This window comes from Kogia breviceps, chromosome 2 (assembly GCF_026419965.1).
Source record: "Kogia breviceps isolate mKogBre1 chromosome 2, mKogBre1 haplotype 1, whole genome shotgun sequence".
NCBI classification, from domain to species: Eukaryota; Metazoa; Chordata; class Mammalia; order Artiodactyla; family Physeteridae; genus Kogia; species Kogia breviceps.
Window position 1 is genome coordinate 39,317,415 of NC_081311.1, and position 22,955 is coordinate 39,340,369.

A 22,955-nucleotide genomic window follows, 5' to 3' on the forward strand; every position below is an offset into this window, starting at 1 on the left:
TAACAGCTTCTTATCAGCTTTACAGGTAGTTTTGTCTTTATTGGACACTGCGGGCACTGGGGAAGTTAAAAAACTCGCCCATGGTCACATGGCAGGAACCAGTAAAATGGGCATTGGAACCCAAGTCTACCTAATTCCAAAACTTCTGTTCTTAGTTTGGATTTTACCGTAACAATTGCTGCCACTTGTTAAAGACAAGTTCCAGAAACACCGCGTACAAAAACAACTTTCTGAGTTTGCCAACTTAAACAAGAGATCAGGTTAGCATTACACCCGACATGACATATAAACATCATGGACCCTTTGACACGATGTACTGAATAGGACACGACATCACTTCTGGGTATTCCTGCCAAAAACGTATAACTTTAATCATGAAAACATCTGAGAAACCCAAACTGAGAGACATTCTTCAGAATAACTATTATTCTTCAATAGTGTCAAGATCGTAAAGGCAAGGAAAGATTGGGGAGCAGCCATGTATTGGAGGAGATTAAGGAGACACAATAACTAAAAGATTGTGAGAACAGAAAGAGGACATCTGGGGAAAATGGTGAAATTCAAATAAGATCTGTTTTTAAGTTAATAATATTATAATATTGTTAATTTCCTTATTTTGTTAACTGTGCTATGGTTATCTAAGTTGTTAACACAGGAGAAATGGGGTGAAGGGTATACCTCAGTTTTCTGTTCTATTATTGCAGCTTTTATGTAAATCTAAAATTATATCAAAAGAAAAAGAAAAAAATGTTTTAAGCCAGCTGAGATCGATATTAATTCTCATTTTAGAGATGAGGCAACAAGAGATTCAAATGTTAGGTAACTCACCTAAGATCATACAAATGGTAGTTATTATTAGTGAAGGAAGGAGGAAGAATTTAACCCAGTCTTAGAGATTCCAAAGCTCATTTTAACCACTATGCCATATGGCTGCCTCATGTTTAAATATGTGTGTTCAAAACATTAGCCCTGAGCCAAACTCTATCCTCATTAGACACTCCTTATACTGGGAGAAGGAAAAAAAAGGAAGAATAACAACTTTGTGCCTGTTGAAAAAAAGCAATGTGTATATTTTGTTACTATTATAAAATTATATGATATATTGATACATGTTTTGTGTATATATAGAGCAATATTAATAGAGAATTTTATATTTAAGGCAATTTAAATATCACATGATGCAGCCAAATCAGTTATATAAATTTTTACCAACAAAAATGAAAACTATTCATTATAAAGCTGTTCTGATTTTTTTCAAATACTTTCTACATCCTGCATCTCCAAATTATAAATACCATGTTTCTGTCTCTTCTTGCTGCACAGCTCTCAAACTTTTCTCTATAAATATCGTTGGCACAAGTGAAGCTTATACTCTTTAATGTATAAGTGAAGCTTATACTGTTTAATGCAAAAGATACAAGAAGAAAACCATCTTTTTGTCTTACTGGAAATTGATATTTTGGAAAAATGAGTAGATTGTTTTAAAAGTTCAGGCCAAAGAGGAGAACGCAAGAAAAAAAAATCATCTATAAATTTTTAAAATCTTGAAAAAATATAATTACATTGGAAGTCTTTTTAACTTTAAAAGAAAAACAGAAGTGGATCATTGGGCTCTGTTCAAGTCTAAATAACTTAGTGGTAAATTCTGGAAAATTCTTCGATGTAATATAATTGTAGCACTATTTCAGTGCTAAAGATCTAACTTGAGATCACTTACTTTCTGAGCCTCCATGTCCTCACCTGCAAAATGGGTACAATAAACTTACCCAAAATTTTTGCTTTGAGAATTGGGTAATTTTATAATTTATAAAGTACCTTCACATAAGAGATTTAAGCATTCATTTTTTAAAAGTTTTTTTTTCCTTCTTAATAAGAATCTATTGTACTGTTGATTGTAACTCCTGAAGTTAATAACCTACTTCTGAAGACTTTGACCTTTGTTATTTTGATATGCATGTATTAAGTGTTTCAAAGAAATGCAGAAAACAAGTTGCTCTTTGCCAAGAAGTTACCCCAACGAGCATACTGTGGTGCTAATTTTAATAGTATGTAATTCCTGTGGCCATTTGATAAAATCAGAAGCTCATAAAATGAAGCCCAGAGTGACAGACCAAGGAAGTTCAGTTTCATGAGACCAGAGCTATTTCCAGGAGTTCTTTGAGAGGAACTCTAACTTGGATCTGTCTGCTAAATTTAATCTGCCAGCTCCACAGTCGCTCCTCTGTTTCTGTCGATAACACAGGACAAAGGTTGTGTCTGGGGGTTTTTCAGTAGGAGGTGGGTAGAGAGAGAGGGCAAGTGTGTGTATGTAATTGAGGGAGGGCATCTACTTTTAAAACAGCTATTTATTTATGTTTGTTTATTATAGCCTTGTATTGATTAGAAAAATAATGTTCATTATAATGACTTTTGAACTGTAAGAAGATAAGTAGAATTGTTAAGTCACCAGAGGTAACTGTCATCAGTTTGGTGTGTAGACCTAAAGTCTTATCTTCTGTGCGTAATGTATTCTATCTGTGATACAGTTATCACAGAACCACGATCATGTCATATATATATACTGAACAGAAACTTGCTTAAAATTTGCAATATAGAATATCACATACATTCTTCCACATCATTGAACATTTTCCAAGAAGATATAAATTATAATTTTGTGGAATTACTTATAAGGGTACTGATTCATTTAGTCTGTTTCTTATTGTTGAACATGTGGATTCCTTTCTTCCCCCTGAGATTGGTGCCAACTGAAATCCACAGGTCAAAAGTCAATTAACTGTGATCCCAATTCTTAATTCCCAAGTTTAGTACCGTGTAAAATCTACCTAATATGAAAGGTATATATACGTGTATCCATCTAACAATCTAATTTTATCTAATAGTTTTAACCTGGTAGTACCAGAGAAATAAAAAGACGAGGAAGACGAAGACCTGTCTCCTCCCCTTGTGCTTTACAGGTGGAGAGCAGGGTTGCCTGAAATGCCACTTTCTTCTTCATCACACTGTACAGCAAAGGGAAGTGAACAAGTGATGGGTTAGGATTTCATTCCTTCCTGAACTGCCCCATGTCCCCTTCCACACTGCAGTTAAACCCCTGAAAGGTGGATGGGAAAAAGACAAGAGGCAAAGACAGAGGGATTCACCAGGGCCACGCAGACCTGCCCCACCCCACCGGAGCCTGTGGCGGGCCACTCATGACTCCATTCAGCTCAGCGGCTGAGCATGGTTGGCTTTTTTTTTTTTTTTTTTTTTTTAACATTTTAAAAAATTTGTGGTAAAATACACATAACATCACATTTACCATTTTAACCATTTTAAGTGCACAATTTAGTGGTGTTAAGTATATGCATTTCTTGTACAACCATCACCAGTGTCCATCTCCAGAACTTATCACCCCAAACTAAAGCTCTTTAGTTGTTTTTTAAATGTTAAAGTTGAGAACAAAAACGGGTTCCTAGGGGCAAAGCAATTTGATTTGAAGTAAATTGCAAATAGGGATGGAGGAAACTCACATGAGGACTTTTCCCCACTGTCCCTTCTCTCTCCACTTCTGATTACTTTCTTAAAGACAAAATCTGTGGTCATGGCAGCACCACGCTTCTGCATAGGTAGTGCTCCCAGAGTTCTTTGCTCTTGTTTGCACCTCAGTACACTTTCCCAGAATGGCTTTTTCAGAACACTCTTCTCAAACTGTTTTACATACCATGGGAATCAGACAACACTGTTAAAATTCTCAGTTATATATTTGCTTGAATGTTCATTAGTTTAAAAGAAAAATTGCCAGGACATTAAATATCTGTTTTCATGGATATTGCTGCCAAGGACAAGACAGTGTTTTGTGTTTGTTTTTAAATTTTATTTCATTTAATTTTTTATACAGCAGGTTCTTCTTAGTTATCCATTTTATACATATTAGTGTATGTTTGTCAATGCCAATCTCCCAACTCATCCCAACACCACCCCCAACCACCCCGCCAGTTTCCCCCCTTGGTGTCCATATGTTCGTTCTCTACATCTGTGTCTCAATTTCTGCCCTGCAAACAGGTTCATCTGTACCATTTTTCTAGGTTCCACATATATGCATTAATATACAATATTTATTTTTCTCTTTCTGACTTACTTCACTCTGTATGACAGTCTCTAGATCCATTCACATCTCTACAAATGACCCAATTTTGTTCCTTTTTATGGCTGAGTAATATTCTATTGTATATATGTACCACATCTTCTTTATCCATTCGTCTGTCGATGGGCATTTAGGTTGCTTCCATGTCCTGGCTATTGTAAATAGTGCTGCAGTGAACATTCGGGTGCATGTGTCTTTTGAATTATGATTTAATAAGGGCATATGCCCTGTAGTGGGATTGCTGGGTCATATGGTAATTCTATTTTTAGTTTTTTAAGGAACCTCCATACTGTTCTCCATAGTGGCTGTATTAACTTACATTCCCACGAACAGTGCAAGAGGGTTCCCTTTTCTCCACACCCTTTCCAGCATTTGTTGTTTGTAGATTTTCTGATGATGCCCATTCTAACTAGTGTGAGGTGATATCTCATTGTAGTTTTGATTTGCATTTTTCTAATAATTAGTGATGTTGAGCATCTTTTCATGTGCTTCTTGGCCATCTGTATGTCTTCTTTGGAGAAATGTCTAGGTCTTCTGCCCATTTTTGGATTGGGTTGTTTGTTTTTGTAATATTGAGCTGCATGAGCTGTTTATATATTTTGGAGATTAATCCTTTATCCGTTGATTCATTGGCAAATACTTTCTCCCATTCTCAGGGTTGTCTTTTCATCTGGTTTGTAGTTTCCTTTGCTGTGCCAAAGCTTTGAAGTTTCATTAGGTCCCATTTGTTTATTTTTGTTCCTATTTCCATTACTCTAGGAGATGGATCAAAACAGATCTTGCTGTGATTTATGTCAAAGAGTGTTCTTCCTATGTTTTCCTCTAAGAGTTTTATAGTGTCCGGTCTTACATTTAGGTCTCTAATCCATTTTGAGTTTATTTTTGTGTATGGTGTTTCTCATTTCATCCTTATATATGTAGTTGTCCAGTTTTCCCAGCACCACTTATTGAAGAGGCTGTCTTTTCTCCATTGTATATCCTTGCCTCCTTTGTTATAGATTAGTTGACCGTGGGTGCATGGGTTTATCTCTGGGCTTTCTATCCTGCTCCATTGATCTATGTTTCTCTTTTTGTGCCAGTACCATATTGTCTTGATTACTGTAGCTTTGTAGTATAGCCTGAAGTCAGGGAGTCTAATTCCTCCAGCTCCGTTTTTTTTCCCTCAGCACTGCTTTGGCTATTCGGGGTCTTTTGTAAAGAGTCTCCATACAAATTTTAAGATTTTTTGTTCTAGTTCTGTAAAAAATGGCATTGGTAATTTTATAGGGATTGCATTGAATCTGTTGATTGCTTTGGGTAATATAGTCATTTCACAGTATTGATTCTTCCAATCCAATAACATGGTATACCTCTCCATCTGTTTGTATCATCTTTAATTTCTTTCATCATTGTCTTATAGTTTTCTGCATACAGGTCTTTTGTCTCCCTAGGTACGTTTATTCCTAAGTATTTTATTCTTTTTGTTGCAGTGGTAAATGGGAGTGTTTCCTTAATTTCTCTTTCAAATTTTTCATCATTAGTGTATAGGAATACAAGAGATTTCTGTGCATTAATTTTGTATCCTGCGACTTTACCAAATTTAGTGGTTAGCTCTAGTACTTTTCTGGTGGCATCTTTAGGATTCTCTATGTATAGTATCATGTCATCTGCAAACAGTGACAGTTTTACTTCTTATTTTCCAATTTGTATTCCTTTTATTTCTTTTTCTTCTCTGATTGCCGTGGCTAGGACTTCCAAAACTATGTTGAATAATAGTGGTGAGAATGGACATCCTTGTCTTGTTCCTGCTATTAGAGGAAATGCTTTCAGTTTTTCATCATTGAGAATGATGTTTGCTGTGGGTTTTGTCATATATGGCCTTTATTATGTTGAGGTAGGTTCCCTCTATGCCCACTTTCTGGAGAGTTTTTATCGTAAACGCGTGTTGAATTTTGTCAAAATATTTCTCTGCATCTATTAAGATGATCATATGGTTTTTCTTCTTCAATTTGTTAATATGGTTTGTCACATTGATTGATTTGCATATATTGAAGAATCATTTCATCCCTGAGATAAATCCAACTTGGTCATGGTGTATGATCCTTTGAATGTGTTGTTGGATTCTGTTTGCTAGTATTTTGTTGAGGATTTTTGCATCCATATTCATCAGTAATATTGGTCTGTAATTTTTTTTTTTTTTTTTTTTAGTGTCTTTGTCTGGTTTTGGTATCAGGGTGATGGTGACCTCCTAGAATGAGTCTGGGAGTGTCCCTTCCTCTGCAGTTTTCTGGAAGAGTTTGAGAAGGATGGGTATTAGCTCTTCTCTAAACGTTTGATGGAATTCACCTGTGAAGCTATCTGGTCCTAGACTTTTGTTGGAAGATTTTCAATCACAGTTTCAATTTCATTACTTGTGTTTGGTCTGTTCATATTTTCTAATTCTTCCTGGTTCAGTCTTGAAAGGTTGTACTTTTCTAAAAATTTGTTCATTTCTTCCAGGTTGTCCATTTTATTGGCATAGAGTTGCTTGTAGTAGTCTCTTATTATGCTTTGTATTTCTGCGGTGTCTGTTGTAACCTCTCCTTTTTCATTTCTAATTTTATTGATTTGAGTCCTCTCCCTCTTTTTCTTGATGAGTCTGGCTAATGGTTTATCAATTTTGTTTATCTTCTCAAAGAACCAGCTTTTAGTTTTATTTATCTTTGCTATTGTTTTCTTTGTTTCTATTTCATTTATTTCTGCTCTGATCTTTATCATTTCTTTCCCTCTACTAACTTTGGGTTTTGTTTGTTCTTCTTTCTCTCGTTCCTTTAGGTGCAAGATTAGATTGTTTATTTGAGATATTTGTTGTTTCTTGAGGTAGGATTGTATTGGTATAACCTTCCCTCTTAGAACTGCTTTTGCTGCATCCCATAGGTTTTGGATCATCGTGTTTTCTTTGTCATTTGTCTCTAGGTATTTTTTTGATTTCTTCAGTGATCTCTTGGTTATTTAGTGACGTCTTGTTTAGCCTCCATGTGTTTGTGTTTTTTATGTTTTTTTTCCCTGTAGTTCATTTCTAATCTCATAGCGTTGTGGTCAGAAAAGATGCTTGATATGATTTCCATTTTCTTAAATTTACTGAGGCTTGATTTGTGACCCAAGATGTGATCTGTGCTAGAGAGTGTTCCATGTGCACTTGAGAAGAAAGTGTAATCTGCTGTTTTTGGATGGAATGTCCTATAGATATCAGTTAAATCTATCTGGTCTTTTGTGTCATTTAAAGCTTGTGTTTCCTTATTAATTTTCTGTTTGGACGATCTGTCCATTGGTGTAAGTGAGGTGTTAAAGTCCCCCACTATTATGGTGTTACTGTTGATTCCCTCTTTTATAGCTGCTAACAGTTGCCTTATGTATTGAGGTGCTCCTATGTTGGATTGATCCTTGATCATTATGTAGTGTCCTTCCTTGTCTCTTGTAACATTCTTTATTTTAAAGTCTATTTTATCTGATATGAGTATTGCTACTCCAGCTTTCTTTTGATTTCCATTTGCATGGAATATCTTTTTCCATCCCCTCACTTTCAATCTGTATGTGTCCCTAGGTCTGAAATGGGTCTCTTGTAGACAGCATATCTATGGATCTAGGACAAGACAGTTTTTAAAAAGAAGGCAGAGTACAAGCCAATTTGAAGAACACTGTTAAATAAATAATAGTCCAGGTAATATAGCAGGTAAATTGGGGCACAAATAAGTAATGTTTGGGAAATGGGTTCTGAATGATCCTTGAGCAGGCCACACATCACTCCATTGCAGCCTCTGGCAGCAGGATGAAGCCAGGTAGGCAGTGACCTGTAGATGTCGCTACAGATTCTGCTAATGGGCTGGTTAGGAGCTCAAGGGCCTGGAGAAACTGGGAAAGTCACTGCCTGTTTCTAGTCTGGGTTCCTGGGAACATGCTCCAGACCTGGGTAGCCCCATTTCTATAATTGTGTTCTTCTGCGGGTCATGTTTTTACTGCTTGCAAGATCAGAAAGAGAGAGGATTGAAAAGTCTGCTTTGTAGAACCCTGTCTGTATTCAAATTGTGGATAAAAAGAGATAGGTTTAGTTTGGTGACCATGTCGGTCTTGGTTGGTGGAGCTTTCTGAGGAATGCCCAGGCTGGGCGAGTCTGCTGTGAATTTTGTCACTTACACAAGTATCAGGGTTAAGGATGAAGGATGGTCTCAGCTCTAGGACAGAACAGCAGTACCTTCAGGGGGCTTCGGAAGGGAGTAGGGAGCTGCTCTCCCGATTCTTCTTCCCTTCTGTTTTTCTTTACTTTTATGCTTACCAGAACTGCCACTGCCACGAAGGTTGGGGCAGGTCCCAAGCAACATGGGTTTCCAAAGAGGGAGAGGAGTAGAAATCCCAAGAAGATACAGCTTCAAGAGAAGGTGAATTTCATGACCTCCTGGCTTGGGCAGCTGATCCCAGATGGACGTTTATATTTTAAAAGACATGTGTAACTCTGGACTTGAGAATTCTTTGGTAATCATTTTTCCCTTCCCTCTTCTTCACTTTCTCCTTTTCCTCTTAAGTGCAGACTGATATGTGATTATTGAATATACACCATGTATAAACAAGTGAAATTCCCTCACCCACTCCAGTTCTCCATACCTGTTCCCCCATAGCCTCTGTGTTGTATATACTTCCAGACTTTCTATGCTTATACATACACATGAACATGTACAGCAAAATAAACACATTTTACTACACAGGCACCTTAATCAGCTAAGCCATGGAGCCTGCCTTGAAATATATACATTTTAAAATGAAAATAATATGTATTTCTGTATCACAGACACATCGATATCTACAGATACACCTCATTCTTTCCTACAGCTCATTCTTTGAAACGACTGCATGGTATTCTGTTGTGAGGAGGTACCACATTTATTTATCCATACCACAGTGAAGGATGTTTAGATGCATTTGGAAATTCTGCTGTGTGAAGAGGGCTGCAGGGAACCTTTCTGAACGTATGTCTTGACTCAGTTGTTAATATTTCTGAAGCAAGATTCTTAGAAATGGAATTCCAGAGCATAAAGTATGTTACAGATTTTGACAAGTAGTGTCACATTGCCTTACTTAAAGGTTGTGTCAGTATTAACTAATTTTTTAAAATTGTTTTTGCCTTTACTGAATCTTAGCATATATTATTTGTAGTTACCTCCTATTTTACACTTTGAGCACTTTTTGTTCCATATATCCTACCTTAGCATGTTCTTTTTGCTACAGTACCTGGATTATGAATTGTCAATGTCAGGGATACATAGTGCTTTAAGAGTAGTTTCTCAATATGATAATGAGCTTTAGAAACAAAAATAAATAATTCCACTCCTTCATTCATTCATGCATTCAACAAATATTTATTAAGAGCCTATTCTGTGCTAGATGTTATACTAGGCCACTGAAGGTTTTAGGCCTATTTATTTTTACTCAAGTTTGGAGTATTTCTGAATAAAAGTTTCCAATTAGTTCACAGATACTTCTTTGAATATTATTCGTCTTATGCTGTAATGGATTGGATAGGGGCAGAGAGAGCATGCCAGCAAAGATTCTTTGCCAGAGCATATGGTAGGATGGAATTGCAATTTACTAAGCTGAAGAAGGCATGCAGGAGGAGTAGGTTTGGAGAAGAGTTGGAATTTGGTTTTTGGTCATTTTAACCTGGTTAAGCAGGAATAGTGCTGTATGTGTCCCAGTTTCCCAGAATGCCTGTGACAATGCTTTATGCATAGTAGGTGCTTAATAAATGTTTGGTTTTATTTGGATTCAATGATTTGGCTTTTATTAATATGTATAATTTGCAGTCCTTAGCTCTTCAGTGCTGGCTTTGTTTATGCCAAAAAGAAAAGCTCATTAGGAATATAAATAGAAGATAAATTTGAACTGTGTCTTCAGTGAAGTTGATGTGCCTATTGCCTTGCCAGAGTGCTTTGGTAATAGGCTCTCGGAATGCTGATCATCAAGTTCCTTTAATGAACAGGATCTCTATAGTATATACTTAGCTCTATACAGAAAGAACTTAATTTAGATATGTGGATCTTTTATTATATATGTAGTTTAATTCTTCTAGTGTAGGTGTGGAACATGATCAAATATGGAATGGACACCCATGGGACTTTCACTGTTATTTTATGGTAAGAATGTAGTTTTCAGAAATAATCTGGAAAGCCATTTTTGGCATATTAGGGGCTAAATTTTACCCCTCCCCATTACTGAGACATTGAGAGTTTCTTTTCCCCTAGATGTAGTACATCATTGTTCTTAGTCATTTTTCCAATTTCAATCTTCATGACTGGTATTTGGTTCTTCTACAGATTAAATCCATATTTTCCCTTGCTCCTTGTTTCTCTTTTATACTGAAATAACTTGTGGCATTTGAAAGTTAATTTCTTCGATCTCATAGTTTACATCTTTACATCATTTGACAAGATTCTGAAATTCTTTTAATGAGCTATGTCACCTTTTCAGGTTATGATAACATAATGTTCTCATTGTATGTGAAACTGACATTTTGTCAAATGGTTTAGGTGTTAATGCATACAGAATTTTGAAAGAAAATGAGCACTACATGATCTGAGCATTAAAAGACACAACTCAGGACAGTGATACTTACAGTTCTATTTTAGAGGCCAGGGCCTGTTGAGGAATGAATAATTAGGGACATGGCATCTCCATGCCATGTTGCTCAGATGTGCCTATATTATTGTTCCAACCACTGTCTCAACAGCTAATGCAGATTAATGAACAACTCATCTATAAATGATCTGGGAGTTACCGTATCTTCAGAAGCATGTTGAGAAACATCTGTAAGGTTTCATATTTAGGCTCTGTTTCTTACTGTGACACTCTTAAAAATCTGATTAAACATACTACTAAGGAGGATTTTGATAACTTTCAAAAGTGTGAGAACTTAATTTCGGGTGGAAAATGGCTGTGCACACAATTTGAAAAAAAAAAGTATTTTTGCTTTAATTGTTGTATAAATGTGAAATTGTAAATTTTGTGTGAATACTTTTGGAGTTTTTGTTATAGCATTGACTCTGCATTTTCTTTTAATTTACTTATAACAAAGAATACAAATTAAGGAACCTCTCTGAGCCTTCTCTTTAGGCATAACAATTGGATAGCGATTCCTTTTATATGTTTAAGAAATTAAGTTCCTACAGGGCTCAATGTTCTTTTCTTCTCTGACTAAAGTAAGTCTAAAAGGAAAAAATGGTATGATTAAAGGAAATATGTTTCCCCATCTGAAAATCCTAGCTGTATTTCTTTTCAGGAGATTTTTTTTTAAATTAATTTTTTGATGAAATGGTTTATGGATTTATTCTTTTTTTAATACTTGGGAGTTTTAAGAAAATATATGTTTTATTGAGAATGATCTGGTCATCCCCACATTATGGAGAATCTGGGTTTAAGACCTATGTTCTTAGAATTAAATATAGACATCTACCTTCCTTCTCTAGTGTTTATTTTTTTCACTCATGAAACAGATATTTTTATTGAGTGCCTACTGTGTGCTAGCTCTCAAGGATACAATAATGAAAAAACACAAGAGAACTTCCTTCCATCCTGGAGCTTCTGTTCTGGCAGGGCAGAAAGACACTCAACAAGTTAGATGATGATGTAGGTTAAGAGGACAATCATAGAAGGCTTGGTGAAGAGATGACATATATGACTGGAGGCCTGAATATGTGGCATATATATTGTATTATGATGTATTAGTAACATGTGGATCAGAGAGAAGCAAAAGTCAAGGACAAATGTAATTTTTTGTGAGATGTACATTTAATACTTTTTAACATTTAGCTGATAATACCTTTGGATGCCAATTAAACATTACACTCCCTTCAAAAAAAAAAAAGAGTGGAGGCCTGAAAGTTGAGTGGAAGCCAATAGTGAAGAAAGAATAGGGTGAAAGTGTCCCAGGTAGCTGTAACAGCATGTTCAAAGGTCCTGGGGTGGTTAGGAACTAAAAAGACTAGCATAGTAGATGTGTAGGACGCGGTGGAGGTACTTGGTCATACAAAGGCAGGACGAGTCTTGTAAACTGTATAACAATTAAGTGTGGATTTTATTCTAAGAGCAGTGGGAAGCACTGCAGAATTTCAAAGATAGGAAGCACACAGTTGCAGAAGTTCTCTTTGCCACTCTATGGAGAATGCACTTGGTGTTTGGACACAAGAATATCATTGAGGAGGCTGTGGCAGTAATTCAAATGAAATGTGGTATTGGCTAAACCATGGTGGTTGTATGAAGTAAATGGATTCATGGGGAACTTCACAGGTACAATTAGCAGAACTTAGACCCTTGGTGACACTTTTTTTTTTTAAATTATGTTTCTTTTTCATCTTTGCCAACTCAATAGCTGAAGAATGGCACCTTGCTATAATTTTTCTTTTTCTGTTCTTTTTTAAACTATTGAGATTGATTTTTTTGACTGTGTGTGTGTGTGTGTGTGTGTGTGTGTGTGTGTGTGTGTGTATGTGTGTGTGTGTTTGGCCTGTTTGTAATCTTTGTTTAAAGTCTTTTCCTTAATGATTTTTAAGAGCTCTTCATATTTGTAATCTATGTCAGATTTAAAAAATATTTTGTCCGGTGTTGTTTGACTTTTAATTTCATCTATGGAGTATTTTGACTGGTATTTTTATGGTTATTGGTTTAAAGCTATATTTTATACATTTAGTATCACGTGTATTAATGTTAAAGACTTCATAAATGCCTGTGAACTTGCATTGAGTTGAGAGAACACTTTATATATGACTCATTTTGAACTTAGTTCACTATAACATAACACAGTGATATATGTTCAAGCCTTTTTAAGAGCAAAGAACTTGGGACTTCCTGGTGACGCAGTGGTTAAGAATCCACCTGCCAATGCAGGGGATACGGGTTCCATCCCTGGTCTGGTAAGATCCCACATGCCACGGAGCAACTAAGCCTGTGCACCAAAACTACTGAGCCTGCTCTCTGGAGCCTGCGAGCCACAACTACTGAGCCCATGTGCTACAACTACTGAAGCCCGTGCGCCTAGAGCCTGTGCTCGGCAACAAGAGAAGCCACTACAAGGGGAAGCCCACACACTGCAATGATGAGTAGCCCCCGCTCACCGCAACTAGAGAAAGCCCTCACACAGCAACAAAGACCCAATGCAGCCATAAATAAATAAATAAACAAACAAACAAATAAATAAATAAATTTATTTTTTTTTAAAGCAAGGAACTTATGTCACCTAATGCCCAATAGCCTATCTGTGCTCATTCAGATCTTTTAATTTTATCGTGCCTTAAAAAAAAAGTTAACTAATTTTACAACTTATGTAATTTTACATATTTTTACATCACTGACTTAGTTGCAAGGTTCTAATTTTGTTGCATTAAGTTATAGTTATGGAAGCTAGAAAATAAAGCTTATTATGTTTTTATATAAACCAAGAATAAATAAGTGATTGTCTTAAGGTTAGTGCTTCTGGTAAACTGTGTGTTTTTTATATATTTATTTTTCTTAATTTATTTTTGGCTGCAGTGGGTCTTTGTTGCTGTGCATGGGCCTTCGTTGCTGGGTGCGGGCTTGCTCTAGGTGCAGTGGGTGGGGGCTGCTCTTTGTTGCAGTGCTCAAGCTTCTCATCGCGGTGGCTTCTCTTGTTGCGAAGCACGGGCTCTAGTGGCACGGGCTTCAGTAGTTGTGGCTCATGGGCTCTAGAGCGCAGGCTCAGTAGTTGTGGTGCACGGGCTTAGGTGCTCCGCGGCATGTGGGATCTTCCCGGACCAGGGATCGAACCCATGTCCCCTGCATTGGCAGGTTGCTTCTTAACCACTGCACCACCAGTGAAGTCCCTGTCTATTCTTTAATTGTAGGGTTTTGTATTTCTTTGAGATCCTACACCCCAGACATGGTCTTGTTTAGGTGAGATTGCAGGATAGCTCAGATATGCAGTGTATTGTCTGGAAAACTATGGAAATGGCCGTATTGCTAATTGTAGAGTCACTAGATCCACGTTATAATCACATGGGTATAGTGTAAGGAGCATCAATTGATGATTTAGAAAACAGGGGTTCTAGTTCTTGCAATTCCACACATAGTTGTATTGCTTAGGTGTAGAGTCTCTGTAGGAAGATGTCTCTAAAATCCTTCATAGTTTGGGAAAGGTGCTGGGATGAGTCTGTAATTTGATAGACTTTCTGCTGCGCTCTGGTGGTATTCTACCTTAGCCAAAGCAAAAGCTTTTACAGGTCCCTTTACAACCTGAGACTGTGCTGCAGTGCTGACCAACTTGATGGATGAGGAGCATCCCTTCTGTGCAGCTGAGCTTTGCTGCTGCTAACCATTGGTCAGTTGATAAAGAAGCTCAGTGAAGATGGGCCCTGTAAGTTTGAGAAGTTATCAGATCGTTAGAACCAAGAAGACATGGTCAGTGATGCCCAGAGAAAAGTCGATGAGTTGATGGGTATGCATTTTTAAGAGATGGTATACTTGCTGTCAGAAAAAAATGCTTAGTGTATTTTTTTTGAGTGTGGAGATAAAGGTAAAGAAGGCGTACACTTGCTTTCCCTGAGGTCCAGGAGGCTAGGGAAGGAGACTGGCACAGGGATCCATTGGGGGAAGAAGAATAGAACATGGACAGCACCTTTACAGCTACGACTGACCAAAGGATGCACATTTAGGTGCCGTCAGTTTAGAATTTGCCCCTTTAGATGATCTCTAGTCTGAAAATAGTTTAAACTCCTCTAGCTATCAGAATTAGTATTAGAAATTTATTTGGGGACGTAAGCTTGAACTTGATTTCCCCTATCTGGGCCTGTGAGTTGTTGCCAATTTTGCAACGTGGTGTTAGCCCCCAGGGTCATGGTCTCTAAATTAGCTTTCCTCTTACCTCAGTGAGTTAAATATATTTTTATAAGTATAGATTTAGAAGAGATTAGATAGACCTTTTCTCACTGAAATGGAAAGGCTTTGGTTTCCCAGCCAGTGGGGATTTCTAATCCTCGGCAGACTGTCAAAACTTACTTCACTTTAGATAAGTCTTTTTATTTTACATTAATCAAGAAACTGTTTTCTCTCAGCCTGCTATTAATCCGTCACCAACACTAGGTAGTCCCAATTTAAACACCAAAGGTGTACTTTAAATTAGTTGTGTCAGTCTTCCGAAGTCCGTAGATTATTGAAAGTGGTGATGCTTTTGAGTAAAATCATCAGCACACATCTAACTAAAATCTGTAACAACTGCTAGGTGGTGGAAGCATTCTGGGAGAGAATTTAGAAACTGAAATGTTAAACCTTCTAAGACATTTTGATGGTGTATGAGACAAGAAAAATATATTTGAAACCTGAACTGCCTTAGAAAATACGGGATTATGGTTACTGTATATAAAATGTATCTAAATTTTATGGTACTGTTATTCTCATCATTTCTTTAGTATTAAAGAGGTGCCATTGCCTATCACAATAGTGTGACTAAAACTTCCACATTTAGACACTGTAGGGAGGGGACGGATCTTCCTCCTCCACCCATGTTAGGGTCTCTGGCAGGGGCCCCACGAGTTAGACTGACAGAAGACAGATTAACAAGAGAAAAGTAAGCAAATTTATTAATGCGTGTGGCGTATACACATGGGAACACTGGCCATGAGAACTCAAAAGGGTGGTAAGAACTTGAGTTTATATAGCGTCTTAACAAAAGAACAACCAATTTTTAGAGTAGTGACGAGACAAAGGAAAAGGACTTTGAGCTTCTAGGGGAAGCACATGTGAGAAGGCAAATGTCGGAAAGCTAATGGTAGAGAAGGTCTAGTGTTACCAAGGTTTGTTTTATAGATTCCCCCAGTGCCATCTCTGGGCTGATAAGTTTTTAGACTCTTAAAGTTGTCTCCAGTGATTAACTTCTGTTCTTCCTGGTAGGGCAGGGAGAGGGAATACTTGTACAAACTTATGTCCTACTTTGGGGCACATAGGGGGAGAGCAGAGAGCTTTTCCTGTATTTGCTTCTATTGTTGAATAGAATAGTTCGTATGCGCAATGCACAGTGAGGCCAAACGAAAACATTAGAGTGTGGAGCATGCTCAAAAAGCCTGAGCTCCTCTGCTCCGCGAAGAGTTTTTATAGGCAAAATTGGGGTTGAGGAGGAGCTGCAGGGCGTGTAACCCTCCTCTGACTGGTTGGTGGTGAGCTGACAGGATGCTGTTCCAGGAATCTCAATCATCAGCCTTCTGGTTCCAGCCAGTCTAGGGTCCACCACTTGGGCCCAGACTGAGTTATCATCCTCCACCTGGGCGAGGTGAGGGCTCTAGTTCCTGCAGAAGAACTCAGAGGTATGTATCAAAGTATTATATGCACGTCCCCGGAGGAGGAACCAGGACCCTGCCCCATCCTGCACTGTTGTTTCTTTCTGTGTTCCCTCACTCCCCTAATTAGAATCTGCCCTTTGGAGCTCAGAGAAAGTCTAGGAAGCTTTTCCTACAAACAAGAAGGGGAAACGGGAAGGCTTTTCTGCCTGGGAGGGCCCCACAGCATCCTGCTTGGTTTCACTTCTCAGTTGCCTTCAGCTCAAAATAATCCTTACGCCGAAGAGGCATATTCTGCTACCCTTCAATACCAAAACCGTGGCTTTGTGCTTTAAGCCTGCAGTGGTCCTTGTGGTCAGGGACAGAAATACCAGTAAGGAAGGTCAGAGATGGAGATTGGCAGCTGTGGTTTGAGGTAAGATGGAGGAAAGCATAGCCAGGATGGTGAAAAGCAGGATGGGGCTAGAGCATTCTTCAGGGTCTCCTTTCCTTTAAAAAATAAGTTAGTACAGAATAATAATAACAAACGTATTTTCAGTCATTGTTCTTGAATATGTGATGAACTCTCTCAGAATAGCAATTCATATCCCCTTGAGTTCTGAAAAACTTTCTTGAATGCTTTCTTTGATTATAACTTTCCTGTGCTCTTTCTTGAGCTCCTACTAGTCACATATTGAATTTTCTAGATGACTTTTTTAGTGCTCTTACCTTTTCTCTCAATTTTCCGTCTTTCTGTCTTGTTCTACTTTCTGAGATATTTTTTCCAACTTTATTTTCGAATCACCATGAATTTCCAAGACATTTCTTTTAAAAATTCTCTGAATTTTTTTTTGGTACCATTTTGTTCTTGTTCAATATCTTTGAGAATATTAATAATAGTTTTTCTTAACATTATAATTTCCCTACTTAGTTTGTTCTTCCAGGTTCTTTTTTGTTTTAAGCTCTGGCTTTCATATTTATTAGAGTTTCTTCAAATGTCTGTTAATTTTGGCGGGGGGGACGTCCATTCTTATTGTAAAGAAGGCACTTTAAAATGCTGTCTGAAAGCACTTTGCATGAGTGGAGCTTCTTTGTATGGATTTCAGTGCAAGATGATCACTGCTCTTTTCTCTTAAAATGTCTGGAGTTCCCAGGGGGGAAAAAAAGATCTGCCTGGAAGTTTTCATCCTGGCTCCCAGTATTCTGGGTGTCTATTAAGGTAAAGGGCTAGGGCAGGTCTGATTTAACATCTGTTTGCAACTTTTACTTAATCCATTGTAGTTAGTATGATACCCCTACTTTGAACTTTGTTCCTGTCCCCTGTTCTAGCAGCTCTCATTTCCCTTTTCCAGACAATAAACTTTCAGTCTTCTCTGGTGTGGAGGACAGCTAGTTGTTCCACTGTGCAAAGTGAGAATCTAAAGGTAACTTTTTAAGTGGTCTTCCGACCAGTCCTATTTTTAGCTCCACCTTCACCCCATTTTATAAGTTGTCTGCACCTCCAATTCCTCATTCTTTTAAGGCCTCTGTTACACAGTTTGCTTTTCATTTTTCCTCCTTACTGGCTTAGGGTTCTGTTTTCTTGGGATTGCTCTCAGTTACCACTAGTCCATGTGCTTCCCAACCTCATAAACTAGTTCTCTTTTGTTCTCTTTGCTTTTTTTTTCTTTTCTTTTTCGTCCCTATATTATCATTTGAGGAGAGTTTTAAGAGGCGATGGAAACTAATGCACATGTTTAGTTAGACATCTTTTTTAAAATAAGATTTGTCTTTTGATGGAGTGGATTCCATTTTCCCCTCCTTTTCTCCCTGCAAAAAGACTATGTGGATGCTGGATTGCTTGAGTTTGGGGGATTTGAAAAAACCTGTCAATTGCCTTTAAACATATACTTTATATATTTGCTGATTTCCCTTCCTCTTATGACCTCCCTTTAACCTTTTGCTCTCCCTTTCATCCTGAGGTATCAGCCCACCACAGGCCAAGGAGAGAACCTGGGATTTTCCTGTATTTTCTTTAAAACACCTGTCTTTTTTTTTTCCCCCTACCGTGTCTTATTCTTGTATTAATGTTTTAATTCTTTCTTTTATATCATTAGTATACTCACTTTACCACTCTTCAAATTTACTTTGTTTTCTCAAGTTCATGGTTTGGTAAACTTCCTGTCTGTCACACCTGCTAGCTTTACCTCTTGGTGGATTATTTCCTCATATGATTTATACTTTTCAATTACTTGTTCATTCTTAACTGAGATTACTTTTTCCATGGGAAACCTGTGAACTCTTGCTTATTGAAGAGTCTCTAAGGGGCTATTTTGCATTTACTTCTCCTTTGTAATTTACATTAATTTCTTGAAGTTTCTTAAAAACACAGGATGGGAAAACATCGCTTCATTTTCTTCCTAAGCCAGTGACTTTTTTCATAGCCCTGATTTACATTTATGATAGATTCAGAGGTACGTCCAGTCTTTTTAATTCCAGCTGAACAAGCAGTAAAGTGGAAGGGTTTTAGCTTTTATTTTAAAAAAAGAGGAATAGGAAAAAAGGAAAGGAATGGAGTGAGGTGTGATGGAAATAAGAGCCTGTGCTCGCCTTTCTCAGGCTTCTTGGGGCAGATAAGATCACCATTGTGCACAATAGCTGGACGTGAGAGCCTAAGGAATTTGGAAACATTGATTATGTCCTAACATTCTTGAGTTGCCAGATTGAGTCTTTGTCCCAGGACTACAGATTAACTTGGTGAATATTATAAAATAGCCCTGCTGGTTGCAGACGGAGAGAGGCAGTTCATCAGCTGATTGGGAATAGATCTCTTCAGAGTTTTGGTAATTGGGTTCTAAGAATGAAACCCCAGGGGAAAACTATAGTGATTAGTTGTCATTAGAGTTATGCAAAGTTTTCCTGACTATAATGACAACAAGGCAGAGTTTTCAAATGGTTTTTACATTTGGCAGTAGACTGGATAGATGGATACTGAACAAAATCTAAATGATAGAAGAGTTGTCATTCTGAGGGTTTGTTGTTTTCTGTCTGCAATGATGGGAAATATCTGAGACTGGAATTCCTTTATGCACTTAAGTTCAGATTTCAGCTTCATCTTTGTGGGTGGTTTGGCTCTTATCCTGAGACCATTATGTTTGGTGAATATGATGGCTTTGGAACCTAATTATACACAGAGGACAAAAGTTCCAGTTATTTAGGGAAATCTGCAAGCCTATTTCATATTTTTAAAGAAAGCAAATGTAGGAAGCATCTATTTTTAATTTTACAATGCAGCCTACGTGTTTAAAAACATAGAATATGCTCGAAAGAAAAACAACGTTCTTCTTTTCTAAACACAAGTAATATGTCTTTATCAGAGAAATTAGAAAACACTGGAAAAAATAAAGCCAAAAATTATTTCATAATTTTATCACCCAAAGGTAACAGTTCAAAGGTGATATACACCTTCTAGACTTTTTTCCTATGGATGTTCGTGATACATGTGTGTTTCCAAAAGTGGTATCATTCTCTTTTGTAACCTGTTTGACAAAACTATATATACACATATATATAAATAATGTATCACAATAAATATAGAAGTATAGTCTAGTCTTTAGTGGAGGCTTAGTATTCTGTTATATCATGATGTATTTAATTCTCAATTTTAGGTTGTTTCTAACTTTTGCCACAATAAATGATTCTTTGAATTTTCTGGTTACTAAATATTTACGTTCCATCAGGGAAGACCCAAACGGAGGCCTGGTGTATAGGAAATGGAACGAGCTAGTCTTGCTGGTGGTAGGACTTTCCAAGAAATGGATGAAACGGTTTTGTATTTCACACTGTCAGAGAACCACTGGAACCATGATTTATAGCATACAATTGACATGGCTGGTTTCTTGGCATTGTGTTATATATACTACTTTTGTCAGCCAAAAATCATCTTTCCCTCTGGAACACTGAGGGCTACTACATTGGAATGGGTCATTAGGGAGGGAGATTAAAAAAAAGGGAGGCTATCAGTTGGGTTAGTTATAGGGCAACTGCAGAGAAAGAATACATTTCAGATATTGCAGAATCAAAATATTAAACATCATTAAATAATCAAGGCAGAGAGGAGACCCAAAGATGTCCATATGAGGCTCTTCTAATAGTTTAAGTGGACCATGAGGCAAATATGTTTCCTTCAGCAAGCTCTTCTTTCTTGTATCTCAGCCAAACAGGCCAGCATATACTTAGTTCAAGGAGCCATTTCAAAAGGGATGGTTTGCTAACCAGAGTTGACTATGGAATTGTGAACACTGCACGTAATAGCAGTTTAAAATAAATTACGATTTGAAGGTTAAAGCATCAAAAGTCATCTGAAATCTCCTCAACAATAGATTGAAACTGTGTGGTTGTTATTCTAGCCATTTTTTCTTCTTCAGATAAATACAACTTTATGAATTCTGCCTATTTAAATTAATTCTTTACTTGTAAAATAACAACCAAAAAATCTTACAGCTAATTAGATTGGTTTGGAGAAAAGCATTCAGGAGCTATCCAAATTGAGTCAGAGAAGACTTAACACCTACCTCATGAGTATTTCAGTGGGCTGCACTGCCCTAAAAAGTCCATTAGGTTACTGTTGACTTTTATGGAAAGTTCTAGTAGATGTAAAGACCTTTATCTGGACTTGAAGCATTTACAAAAAGGCAGTTCATCTGTTTCAGAATAAAATAGTATCAATTCTTTTTTTTTTTCTATTTCTTTATTTTGCAGGGGGGCTGCATTGGGTCTTTGTTGCTGTGTGCAGGCCTTCTCTAGTTGTGGCGAGTGGGGGCTACTCTTCATTATGGTGCGTGGGCTTCTCATTGAGGTGGCTTCTCTTGTTGTGGAGCATGGGCTCTAGGCATGTGGGCTTCGGCAGTTGCAGCACACAGGCTCAGCAGTTGTGGCTTGTGTGCTCTAGGGCTCAGGCTCAGTAGTTGTGGTGCACAGGCTTAGTTGCTCTGTGGCATGTGGGATCTTCCTGGACCAGGGCACAAACCCATGTCCCCTGCATTGGCAGGCGGATTCTTAACCACTGCACCACCAGGGAAGCCCCGTGATATCAATTCTTGATTTTATTTCTCTTTAACAAAGTACCCACAGGTACTTTCATGTGGTAAAGTCTGAGCTAAATATTACATGCTCACCAAATTTTGATATTGCATGAAGTTGATTATATAAGCTAGTAGAGTAAAATCATGTGTGTGCCCCACGTAGCTTTTGTTCTTAGAGATTTGATACATGGAGCGTGGAGCGGGAAGTTTACTTGGCAATTACGCTATGTACTGCTTCCTACTTTCATTTGCCATTATCAGCATTTAGAAACATCTGGAACTTCTCTATAGTTTCCTCACTGATATGCCAGCTATGTTTGTTCAATCTTGGGTCATCGTGCCGTAAAAAAATCATGAAAATTCAATTCTTAATTTCATGGCCTTTGTTTTAGAAATTCATTGAATCTTCAAAGGAGAATAAATTATATTCAGTATAATCGTTTCTTACGTTTTAATGTATTGCTTTATGTTATCTAAGCCACTGTCAGGTACATGTGAATTCCCTTAATTAATGGAACAAGCAAATGGAATGAACTATTCCACTATAGGAAACTGAGGCCCTGATATTGAAGTACAAGTTAATGCCAGAATAAGCATTAAAATTCAGATTTTCTGAGCATCTTCTGTGTGGATAGTTGTACTGTGTATTTTGTGGTATTCTAATTTTTGAAAAATTGTGTTCAGTATGTAATTCATATGGTTGCTTTTTGTAAATGCAACAATCTCTTGTTCCTAGACGGTGTCAGATAACAAGATAATATAATAGATTCTTTTTGAATAAGGATAAATATTCATAAATGAGTTACTTAGTGATTTTGCTGGTTAATGTTTTTTTTTCAGTACCAGGATAATTGCTTTAACTTATTTTTTCTTTTTTTAGACATCTGGCTTTGATGATTATTTATAAAGAGGTTCTAGTGTGTGGTGGAATATTATCTAATGCCTTTTTTAATATTAAAGCCTAAAATACCTATTTTAAGAATTGGAGCTGAATTGTATTCACAGATTTATTTTTTATTTAGTTAAAACCTTGGTGAGTTTAGAATATATAATGAAGTGTTCTTCCTGCCCTTTATCTTCTAGGACTCCATAAGTTTTAAAAAGACTTTACAGATTATCTTTCATACATTCTCAAGTCTGCGAGACAATTGACTATTTATAGTGGGAAAGCCCTGAAAAGCATCTTGAGTCTTTGCCTAGACCCAGGACTAACTCTTTGCTATGTATGAGATTTTAGACAAATCACCATCTCCCTGGACTGTAGTTTACTTATGTCCAAAAGTTACAGATGCATGAGAGTTCCAGCACCTCTTCAGTCTCTCAAATTCTGTAGTGTTTTGGAATAAAGAGTTTATGTACAGCTTTTTTTCTTCTATTACATCCTCCCAGTTCTGAGAACTAAGTCTAATGATTTGAGCACTACGTTATTTCTTAACTTTCTCCCAGTAATGGATTCAGGGTGGCTTTTCTGGATGATGGTGATGATAGTTGTTTTTTTCT

General features: G+C 37.2%; 1 protein-coding gene across 18 annotated transcripts in view; it reads left to right on the forward strand.

The window, feature by feature from the left end:
• The window catches only part of SGMS1 (sphingomyelin synthase 1), a 305,701-nt gene that overhangs the window by 239,106 nt on the left and 43,640 nt on the right, over nt 1-22,955 (forward strand). The gene's annotated exons all lie outside the window — the stretch shown is intronic.